The sequence below is a fragment of the Arvicanthis niloticus genome, chromosome 23 (assembly GCF_011762505.2).
Source record: "Arvicanthis niloticus isolate mArvNil1 chromosome 23, mArvNil1.pat.X, whole genome shotgun sequence".
NCBI classification, from domain to species: domain Eukaryota; kingdom Metazoa; phylum Chordata; class Mammalia; order Rodentia; family Muridae; genus Arvicanthis; species Arvicanthis niloticus.
Window position 1 is genome coordinate 23,403,045 of NC_133430.1, and position 11,821 is coordinate 23,414,865.

Genomic DNA, 11,821 nt, shown 5'->3' on the forward strand with positions numbered 1-11,821 from the left:
CACCACTTGTAGATTAAATAAATTTTATAAAATCTTATTTTATGAAATCAGAAAAGCACATTTTGTGTTGAGAAGAAAGTGGGTATATAGCATGTATGCCCTGCTAATTTATTTGTTCCTAATAAGTTTTTGTCAATAAAGGATTTGTAAATTTAATATTTTTAACAATATTGTTTTCTTTTAAAAGCATACAAGTACTATTCACTTTTTATCCAAGAGTAAATGTCAACATTATATTTCTTCTAGTTATTTCTTCAATGACTAAAATAAAATTTATGTATTAAGATTTACACATACAGTGTGATATCTCTGCCAATCATGTGTACATTGGCTTCAGTCTTTGTGAATCTGTCCAGGCATCTCTGCACAGTGAAGCTGATGGGAATAGTGTTCTGGAGAGAAAGTGGGTACCACATTTCAATATAGCACTACCTCTGGCTCATTGTTTTGCTTATATTGTGGTATGATTTTCAAATACATTCTGATACTTCCAGTTAAGTTCAGGTATAAGCCATTATCTCTGAGAGAAATGTGTTCTATTTTAAATTGAAGAAAATTATATTTCCATATTTTCTATCTAAAATAACTACAAAATATTTCAACTTCATTTGTATAGGAACCAAGATCTTCCCTCAATAGTACTAGATGTACAAAAATTCATAGTGTTTGTAAGTAACAATTTTTATGAAGATTTGCTGAAGTTGAGATTATAACCACATACTAGAACCTACCTAGTAGAACTTGTAGCCCTAGGGATAATTTTAATATGAACAAGTTAAGAATCAACTGGTTTTATTCTTAAAATTGACAGAGTATTTTATACTTCAAAAGCAATTTGAAAATTATACCTCACAGTCTGTGTTTGTAGTTTATATCTATTAATATTTGTGTGCTCTTCTTTTAAAAATGTTAATGTAATGAAGAACACAAGGAAAATAAACAATGAAGGGAACTGTAGAATGATAATGAAAAGGTTTATAGAAAATATGTGTTATTAATTGGAAGGTGTTCACAAGACTGCTGGGTAAATTTGCCCAAACCTGTATGTGTTTCCATTTTGTTAATTAAAACATTAAGAAAGACTTGTGATACCCTGCTCTGTTAAAATAATCATGCCTATAACTCTAAAACTTATTCCTTGCTACAATTATCCAATGCTGCCTCTCTCACTGGAACAAGGAGGCTTTGTAGGAAAAACAATTGTAAACCGTAGAAGATACTCACAAATTCTATAATGCCAAAAGATGGTAACTCTATTCACTCCAGTTCTCTTGACAGCTGTTAGTAAAATTAGTTTTTGAGAGTGAAAAAACAATATTGAAAAAGAAGTTAAAGTAAGAATTCCCATTTATCTTAGACTATGTTTATTTAGATATATAAATGGATGGACACATAGATAGACAGGCAAAAGGATAGAAAGAATAAGATTGTAGACAGCAGCTAGATAAGTGATAGATAGTAGATAGATGATAGCAGATTGATGATGAAGGTATACAAATGATTGATAAATAGATGATAGATTATATATAGATACATAAAAGACAGGCAATAAAGATGCAGACATAGACAATTTATAGGCAGTTAAATGATAAACAGGTAGATGGTTGACAGTTTCAGTGATGATTCATCTCCATTCTCTGCATTGATAATTTAGGATCAACTAGAAGTATGACTCATACCCTTGGGTGGCTCTACTTGAAATTTTTGGAGGACTGACTGAAAAGAAAGACACAACCTATCCAGAGGCAGTCTCTCAGGCTGTACTCCTGGGAGAAACTACATGACAAAAAGCAAAATGGATTTCCTGTTGATGCTTCCTGGCCGTCTATAACAGGAACTGACTTACTCTGCCTTGCCTTCCTTGCAGGATGGACTGTAATTCTGAGCAAGATGCCCATTTTGTCTTTGAAAATAATTTCTGTCTGTTAAATTGTTCATAATTATGAAGAATAATAAATATAGATCCTGTCCTTTATATGGGGTTACTGCATGCATGTCTATGTCTGTGTGCTTACCCAGTTAGCATATCATAAAGTAAGTGCTTATCAAATGATTTTCACACATACTAGGCACCACTACATACAAATAGCTTTCTGTATTCATGGAAATCATTTTCTTAGAAAATTTTCAGTAAAAATACAAAAAAAAAATTTAAAAAATGTTCATAATATTCTTTGTCATGAAAATACAAAAATTTATAGAAAACAGGTGATATTTTTATTATTATATATACTAATGGCAAAATTTGATTCAACCAAGACATTTAACCTAAAATTCCTGCTTAAGAATATTGCTTAGATCCAAGACTAAAGTTTTATGACTTATAGGAAATACATTTATTCTGCACACTTTATACTAAATTAGGAACTGCATCTCCAAGTGCTTTGAGAAATAGAAGCAAGAACTCAAAAGCCCTATCCAAACACAATAAATATGACATATATTTAAAATGGAAAGAAAGTACCCTCTAGAACTTATAGAACAGTTTGTCTATACTCTAAAACTTAATGTTCCTACAAGATAACTTAAAAAAATGTACTGAGTTCAAAGAAAGAATTTATGTGTGACCATATGAATGTCAAGAAATATTTGCACAGCTAATATTTATTTGTTTTATTAGTTAGTAATATGTTACATTAAAAGGCCACTTTTTGTTGTTTTGGGAAGTGTGTTTGTTTGTTTTCCTTGTTGTTTTTTTAAATGCAAAGAATCTTTTAAAAATTAGGCACGTTGCCCTCTTATTAGACAAGAAAGTAATTCTAACATATATTATGTCATAGCCAAGTCCTCAAAATGCATGTCTGTTAATCACATAAGGAAAACCATTGCTTCTTCAAGTTTAAGATGATGGACTGTATTCTGGGATGTTGAAAGAATGAGGGGTTCCTATAGAGGTGGGCAAAAAAAAAACCTTTAAATGTTCCAATGACAATTGTTGAGCAGGAGCTATGAAATTAAGGATTTCTATTTATGGAGATGCTTGCCAGTTTCTTCTCCTAAGCATGGATTTCAGAAACAGAAATTACGTCTTTGGTGGGTAGAAGGAGCATCATTTAGGTTTTAGATTAGCTGCTGCTGCTCAAATCTGTTTTGATTGGTTTGTGTGAAATGACATGGTTGTGCAATGAAATACAAATTAGACTTAACTGGAGTAGATTGCATTTAAAATGTACTTGGCTGCACAGTGAGGTTCAACCAGAGTTCAGCGAGTTCATGCTGGTGCGACGCAAAAGGCTGGGCACACTATCATGTCTGCTGCTGTGGGTGGGACTTCGGTGAGACATATCTTCTGGCTCCCTAACAAAGGGGATGTAATGCGAACATAAACAAGCTTTTCCAGCCGTGACTGACATCCTGCCGGATGCGGTTAATTGAAGCCACCTGAACATTGCTCTTGCCCTGCCACTCTGACCTGCTTCGAGATGTTGCTTCACAGTTAATACAGGCTTACCATTCTTCAAATCCAATACTTCTATACATTGTGACTAAGTGCCGCTTATTTGAAAAGTCACCATTCACAGGTCTCTGAGCCAAAGGAGAAAACTGACCCCCTTTTATATAGGTGTACTTCCCTCACAATTGACATGATTGGAAAAGGACATTAAATCATTTTATGTACGCTACTAGGAAAAGTGTCTCCTTGTTTAGATTTAAACCATGTAAATTTGAAACACGTGCCCCTTTCTTTTTAGTTTTAAGTGTTATCACTGCTGTCTGAACATACCAATTTTCTCCTGAGACATACTGCAGTTCTAAAACTATTTGCATGGAAAAAAATGATTAGCACATACACTACAAATTGTTTAGATACTTTACATTTTTCACCTAATAACTTTTGTAAGTGGTGTAGGGATGGACACTATAATTACCTGCATTCCCATGTGACAGACGAAAAAGCAACAGAAAGTGGTTGAGCACTTTGCCACACAATCCAGATTAATATTAACAAAAATAAGTGTTCTAAGTCATTCTGTGCTTAATTTAAAAAGAAAAAAAAAAGAACAATATTGACGAAAAAGAAACATAGTTATACTTTTGAGTGTTTAAGATGAAGATATAAAAATTTAAAATTGCATTGAGTAAAATTAATAATTAAATGAAAATTAATTAAAAGTTCGGGCCTTCATTTAGGAGTAAAGAAGATAATGAAAAATTATTGAGTTACAAGAGAAAACATTAGAAATCATTGTCTATAACTATGCAGATAGATTGGTGGTATAAGCTTTTCAGTAAAAATATTTCAAGGAAATATTGTTTTAAAAATCAGTACTGAGGTTTGAACCCACAGCCTCTACCAGGAAAGGTAAGCACTCAGCTACAGAATGACAGCAGTAGTGGGCCATTTGGATTAAATCACCGAAGAGTCATAGGGAGGCTTTTCTGTAACTTTGTTTGGCTATGTTTAATGACAGTTCTGAATCGCAACATTTAACCTCACCCACTTGGTTCTTCTCTGTTAATATTTTATCTTATTTTTAAAATAGAATTGTTTAATTATATACACTTGATTCTGTCATAGCTCTATGTGTGAATTATTTTCTACTCATAGACACATGTGTATTCCACAAAAGAACTTAGCTTCTCATTCTTTTGAAAAGAAACATAATTATAAGTGAAAATATGGCAAGCTGTATTTTCCCCTCATGCCTTAGTAACACAGGTCTAGTTTCATATTTAACTTTGGGATATTAGTGAGGTTACTTCGGGATAGGTATTCTAAATATATATAGTTTAAATTATATTAGAGTTTAGCCACTTTGGTTCTTGTTTAGAAGCTGATGGCGAAACCAGGTACCTCATTTACCTAAAGCTTTTTGTCCTTTATTCATGAAGTTAGTGCTCAGACCTTAACTTTCTGAGTTACACTGTCATATGTGAAATAAAAGTTCTGTGCATCTTGGCATTCAATCCCACTTAACAATTAAGTAAAACAATTTCTGTTTTACTGGATTTTTATATACTTCATCAATTATTTACTTATTTGTGTATTTTTATGGGCTCTTGCCAAAGGTACAGTGATACAGTGATGTACTTACAACAAATTTCATTCATATATATATATTTGAAAGTATATATATATGTATATATATATACATATATATATATGTATATATATATATATATATATACATATATATATATATGTCTTTCATATATTTAATGAAAGGATCATATTGACCTTTATGCTACAAGCCACATGTAAAATTACATAGTTATACTTTAATTATAAACAGATCTATTCTTCACCATGTTTGGTATTTTTTCAGCCTATACAAGCATAATTACATAAAATTTAAATAAAACATTTGTTTGTGAAACTGTGTGCTGACCTTGGACCAGCTAATTACAAACCTTTTTCAGGTTCTGAATGAGAATAGTGCTATTTTAGGTTAAAATTCAAACATTTCCTCTTAAAGTGCCTCATGTTCGATTCGATATGCTTGAATTAAATGTATTCAATCTATTGAAATCTCTTCCTATTTAAGGAGACGCATGCCAGTTAACTTCCTCTCTCTGTGGCTTTCCAAACATGAATTAAAACGTGTAAAAATGATTTGAGACTCATGGTGAAAGGATGTTTTAGAGCGTTAATCCCCCACAAATTCTGCCTCAGGATCTTGCTTAAATAAGCAGGAAACTTCTGGAATTGAACAAGCATTGTGGGTGGCCAGGCTATGGTTAACAGGAAATGAGGAAGATTTCAATTAAAGATGTAAGTTCACTCATATAACTACTATTATTTGTTGGTGTGTGTTCATATCTTTGAGTGTAGACTTGCTGGATAGAGCAGGCAAACCAAAAAAAAAAAAAAAAAAAAGAATGAAAGAAAAATGTCCCATACACAAGAGAAGACATTTAAGAATATCTTAGATGCTTTTGAGAAATTTTTTTAGTTTGTTTCTACACCAGTAGTTTAGAGTGATGTAGAGTTTGGCTATGATCAGAATTTTCAGGATGGTTTGATAAATTCAAAGGCACTGCCATGTTTTTGTCTAAGGTAAAGGAGTAGAACATCTTTCTTGAATATGACAGTTGGAAATTCTTACACCTTATAGACAGTCAGTTTAAACAGAATTCCTTGAAAGAGCAGAATGATGAATTATTTCTCTAATGCTGACTGTGGAAATGAAATTCCGAATTGTTTCCTAGGCGTCCTCATTATTCACTAATAATTATTTCACAGTGTTTCTATGGTGGAGATGCTGGGATAGTTAAAGGAGTTCTGAAATTTGCTAAAGTTTGCACACTGGGGCATCCAAATTCCTTAATTGGCAAAGTTGAGTTTAAGGAAACCCACTCAGGAATGATTTTTTTGTCTTTTTTTTTTGTTGTTGTTGTTTTGTTTTGTTTTTGTTTTTTAAGAAGGGGCATTTTCAGAAGAAAGGCAGCTCCTGGGATCAGTGGCTTTTTTTTTTTTTTTTTTTTTTTTTTTTTTTTTTTTTTTTTTTTTTTTTCACAAGCTAGGAAGCCTCTATAGAACATAGCCCTCAAACCAAGGAAATGTGGGACCTGTGAAGAGACAAGATGCCCCTTTATGATTACTAAAAAAAAAAAAAAAAAAAACTCAACACTACCATTCCTCCCCATACAGTTAAAATAGGAGTGTAACTTCCCTCTTCTTGCTCCATGGTGCTCAAATCTATCTGAGTCAGTAGAGGAGGAATTTCTAAATCTTCAGTAACTGCTCTTCTTGCTGTACAACTACACAAGAAAAAAAAATTTTTTTTGTTAAATAACAACAAAGTCATGTACTGGTTTCACCTTGTATCAGGGAGTGAGTTCTCTTTCAGCACTATCAGTTTTTTCAAATGATCTTTAAAACATCAAATATACACTAATATTATTTACTGTAAGAATTTTGACTTGATATTAAAGAAAGAAGGAGAAATTCTTCAGTTTCCAGATATTATTTGTTTAAACTTTTTCACATTGTTGTCTGGAGATATCAGGTCTTGCTTATGAGCATGAGGGCCTGAGTTCACATGTTATCTTTGGTGTAGAAGTGTTGGGCATGCACACCATGATTGCAGAATCAGTGCTGAAGGTTCAGACACACATAGCATCACTCGCACTGGTTGGCTGCCAACCTAAAGTCCAGTTTCAATGCATGTACATCAGTACACAAACACATACATAGCATACCCACAAACATGAACTCACATGTAAGTGCTTCGAAAATAGTGTTTAAAATTTAAATGTTTCCAAATCAAATTTAAAACTGATAAGCATAAATTTTCGAGTATTCGAGGTTTATTACAAATGCTAGCTGTGATTGGTAAGTGGGGCAAGGTGTTAAAAGGTGCCAGTACTTAAAAGACACAGGAAAGATCTTAAATGCACAGAGATGAGTGACTACAGGGTCTGTTTTAAGGGTTTTCATTTACATAAGGGGATTTGTTTCTTTAAAGTGCTTTGTGATTCTGTGCCCTGGTGTCTTTGCAAAGCCTTGTAGAACAATTGGTATTAAGCACTTAATCCTCCAGCTTGTCAGGAAAATGGATTAGCAGCTGAAGATGCTGGGAGGTTTAGTTGAGGTACACTTGTCTTCTGAAGCACACCTCATTCTTTGTGCTTTGCTATTTTTTCATAGTTTCTCATGAATAATGAAGTTGGTCTCTGGCGCTGCTTTAAGGGCACAACTTATACCCAGTCAACATGTCAGAGGATTGCCTCATCCAATAAATACATCCCCATTGATGTAATTAATGAATACTTTGTTCACTCGAAGCCCCCAGAGGAAGTCTATTGATAGATGAAAGAACAATGTTATTGCCTTTCTCTTTAGGCTCCCACCACTCTTCAAAAACTGTTTAGCATTGTGTCATTTTTCTGTTTCTTGAAAAAAAAGTTTGAGATACATCCCTGCACATTATAAATAATAAACAATACCTTTATTTGTGTACAACCTCATAACTTTTTCAATCAAATTTCTTTACTCTATAGGGGATCTGTAAAGGAATTGGCACAGAAGGATGAATACAGATAAAGTAAAATTATATAAATACATACATACCATAATGACACATTTTATTTTACACGCTCACTTAAAAAAAGTATAACACACCTAGTAACACAAGAACAGTGTCATACTGTTTTTACCTGTTACTGGGATACAAGACTCTGACAAAAGCAACTTCAGAGAAAGCATGTTTAATTATGCCTCCCAGTTGTACTGAACAGCCCATCATGGTATGGAAATCAAGGTAGAAGAAGTTCAAAGCAATGGATGACATCACATCTACCATCAGAAAGCAGGCTGGAATGAATGCATATTCGGCTCATCTCAGTTTCTTCAATTATATTGTTTTGGTTCCCATCCAGAAGTGGTGCTACCCGCAATGAGTAAGTCTTTCCATCTCAAATACATAGAAACAAAACAAACTCAAAACAACAACAACAACAAAAACCCACAAAGCCCAAAACTCCAAGGCCTATTTTCCAAGTGACTTTGTATTCTCTGCAATCAATGATTAATATCAGCTATCACAAAGAGCAATCCTAGTTTTTGGTGCCAAAGCTGCATCTTGACAGATTTTCTTTTTTTATAAAGAAAAGTTAACTATCGAATTCCTCATTCTTCATCTGCATCCTGGAAGAATATCTACCATTGGATTTGTAGATTCATGATTTATGATTTTTGAAAAGGAAGAAAGTTATATCACAATCTGTCGAGATCTCAGCCTTCCTTGATCCTTCTTCTTCTTGCTACCCCTTCCCCCTTTACCAGATGAAGATGCATAAATTATTTTATATATGGAAGCACATTTTAAATATTTAAAGAGACAATAATACAATAGTCTGATATAAGTTTAAACAGAAGGAATAAGGGATATATTTTCTAACTTTTATAGATCCTTCCTGGTGTATGTCTGTAGGATATTCTAAAATGATACAGGAAAGATGATCAATTGGAATATATCAATTCAGAGGAAACAGCTACCCAGCACTAACATAAGTAGATCATCATAAAACTATGTTAAGCACTAGGTGAGCTTTATTTAAGAAAATTTGGAAGCAAAGACAAGGACAAAAGTCTAAGCTAGTCTTACTCAGACACAAAAAATTAACACTTAATTCTGAATGTATTTTCTTAAAAATAAATAAATGGAAATTTATTTTCATGATGTAGATTTAAAAAAAAATTGGAATCCTACTTCCTCAAGTCTTCCAGGATCGCACTTTTGACTCTGAGAAATTATTCCTAAAGATTAATGTAATTTACAAAGCGCAACTACTTTGTATCAAAATCTAATGGAATCCAAGTCTTTTGATTACTAAATCCAAGGCTCTTCATCATCCTTCTTTACAGCAGATGAAAGGAATTTAGAAAACTTGCCAAACATCAAAGTAAATTCAAAAAGGAATTTATAGGTTTGGGGTAAAGCAAGAAAAAAGATCTGTGGCTTATAATGTTAATTGAGGAAACATGACTAAAGATATGTGCACAGAAACTTTAAAATCAAAACATAGTAAGTACAGGTTAGAGCCAGAACACTCTCGGCAGAAGAAGTGGGCATTCAACAACAGGAAACCATAAGCTGTAGTCCCTGGAATTCTTAAGCTAATTGACATCATGTCCAACCACGAGAGCAATGACATATGTCAAATATCATTTAACAGACTTTAAATCTGTGCTAAATAGCAATGCATAACCCACTTAGGGCTAGATTTCTGTCTTTGATATTTTTAAGATCATATAGATGAGTGTACTTTATAACATATATTAAGATTCGTGATTTATAACACACACAAGGATGGGATTACTCAAATCTCAGAGCAGTGGATAATGGAAATTCCAGATCTACAAGCAAAGGAGGAAAGCTTCCCATAAGAAAAGCTCATGGAAGATAAATAGGAAGGACGTGGAAGCAACCCTGCTCTGAAATCCAGTCGTACTCCATTTAACGGATTAATATAAGCATGTTCCTTATTAGGTCTCTCTTTTTTCTGTCTTCTTGTGGTCCATGCAGTTTTTCCTACAAAATTATTGGGAACTTTTTTAACAGACACTTAATGAATTTATAACAGGGGAGGGGGTATCTTCCTGAGCCAGTTCTTTTTGGAGTTTTTAGTTTTGGTATTCTAGTAGAATTCTAATGAGATTTCAGTAGTGAATGTGTTGTTTTATGAGTGGTAGTACATGTTCCTTTGTGCTAGAAAGACCTGAGTATAAATATTCTTCATTGCCTTCTTGAGAAGAGAAATTCTCCTTCTCCTTCTCTCTTTCTTCTCCCCCCCCCCACCACTACCACCACCACCACCACCACCACCACCACCACCACCACCACCATCATCATCATCATCATCATCATCATCATCATCAGGATAACTATTACCAATATCAGTACCACCACTATTGTTATATCAACAGATTTAGAGAAGGTTCTCTCTTCTCAGAGGCAAGGGTGTCCTGTAGTACTGAAACATTTTTTTCTAAACAATTTATCTGATTGGATTTACATGTTTTCATTGCTTTGCTTTTGTTGTTGCTGTTTTTATTCTGTTTATTTCCTCACAAATCTTTCTGCAATAACTTATATTTTTAATCTTGTTTTTCAGTTACAATATAAGGAAAAATGGAGAAGTAAGAAGACATAGGTGAATACTTGAAAGAAAGTAAATGTTTAGGAGTTGCTAATTGAATATTAATATGGTCTATTTATCAGTGTCTTTGAACTAAATACTAAATACTATTTATTTATTTAGTATTTGAACTAAATACTTCTCACGGGGTATGTGTTTGCTTTTCTGAAGTAAAGTCTACGGAGCTAGGAAGTTCAAGGCTACCAGTTTCAATCATGGGGGCAAGGTCTGACAGCATTACCAAATAAGACCAAGGGAGGCAGTGATAAATTCAGGGTTTGAGTAAATTGAATAAGTTTTGGAATCTGTTCTCTGGGAGACTATATAGAAAGCCCAGCATGAGTAAACAAATAAGGCATTTCAGTGAATCCACTTAGTCAGTTACTATGAGACTCTCCAACACTGTTCAGCAATTCTCAGACAGAAGTCACAGATGAAACATTCAGATTTAAAAGAGATGCTTAAAAGGTGGAGAACTGGGAGAGCTGAGAGTGCAGTGCATCTTATCTGTCACCAGGTTGGTGCTTAAACTGTTTTCATTCTGTACCATACATGTGTCTTTCATTTCTACAATGTATAGTTTTATAAAGTGTGCTTTTTCCTTATCCTGAAAATAATATTTATAAACATTTAGGCCTAAAGGTGGAGAAACTATACTGACTTTATTTAACTCACTCAAAATAAAAACGAAAAATTTTATATTTGCGTAGATATGCCTTCTATAAATGAGTAAAAAGAACATGAGTTTTATATATGGTATTTATGGGGTAGTGTAATAATACCAATTAGGTTAAAACCTGATATTTAAAACATAAACAAACTTAAATTTTTCCATGCATTTTCAATTGTCTTCCAAAATCTTATGATCACCACAATAAATAACAGAAGAATTTAGAATATTGGAAATAATCTTGACAATATTAATGTTTGTAACTTGAGTGTGTTTACTTCAAATATTTTTGCTTATTTTAATTTTTAAAATTTATTTTTGCTTTTAATTGTGTGTGTGTCAGTGTCTAGGTATGTTTATATGGTAGAGTTGTGCATTCCGTCCAGAAGAGGGCATTGGATTCCTTGAAGTTAGACTTGTAAGATATTGTAAATTAATCAATCAATGACTCCTGGGAAACAAACTTGGGTAAGAGTTTTAAGTTCTCTTAATTGTGGAGACACACGAATTCTTATTTTGATATTTTTATTGATTAAACTTTCTTTGGAAATTCCTGTACACACACAT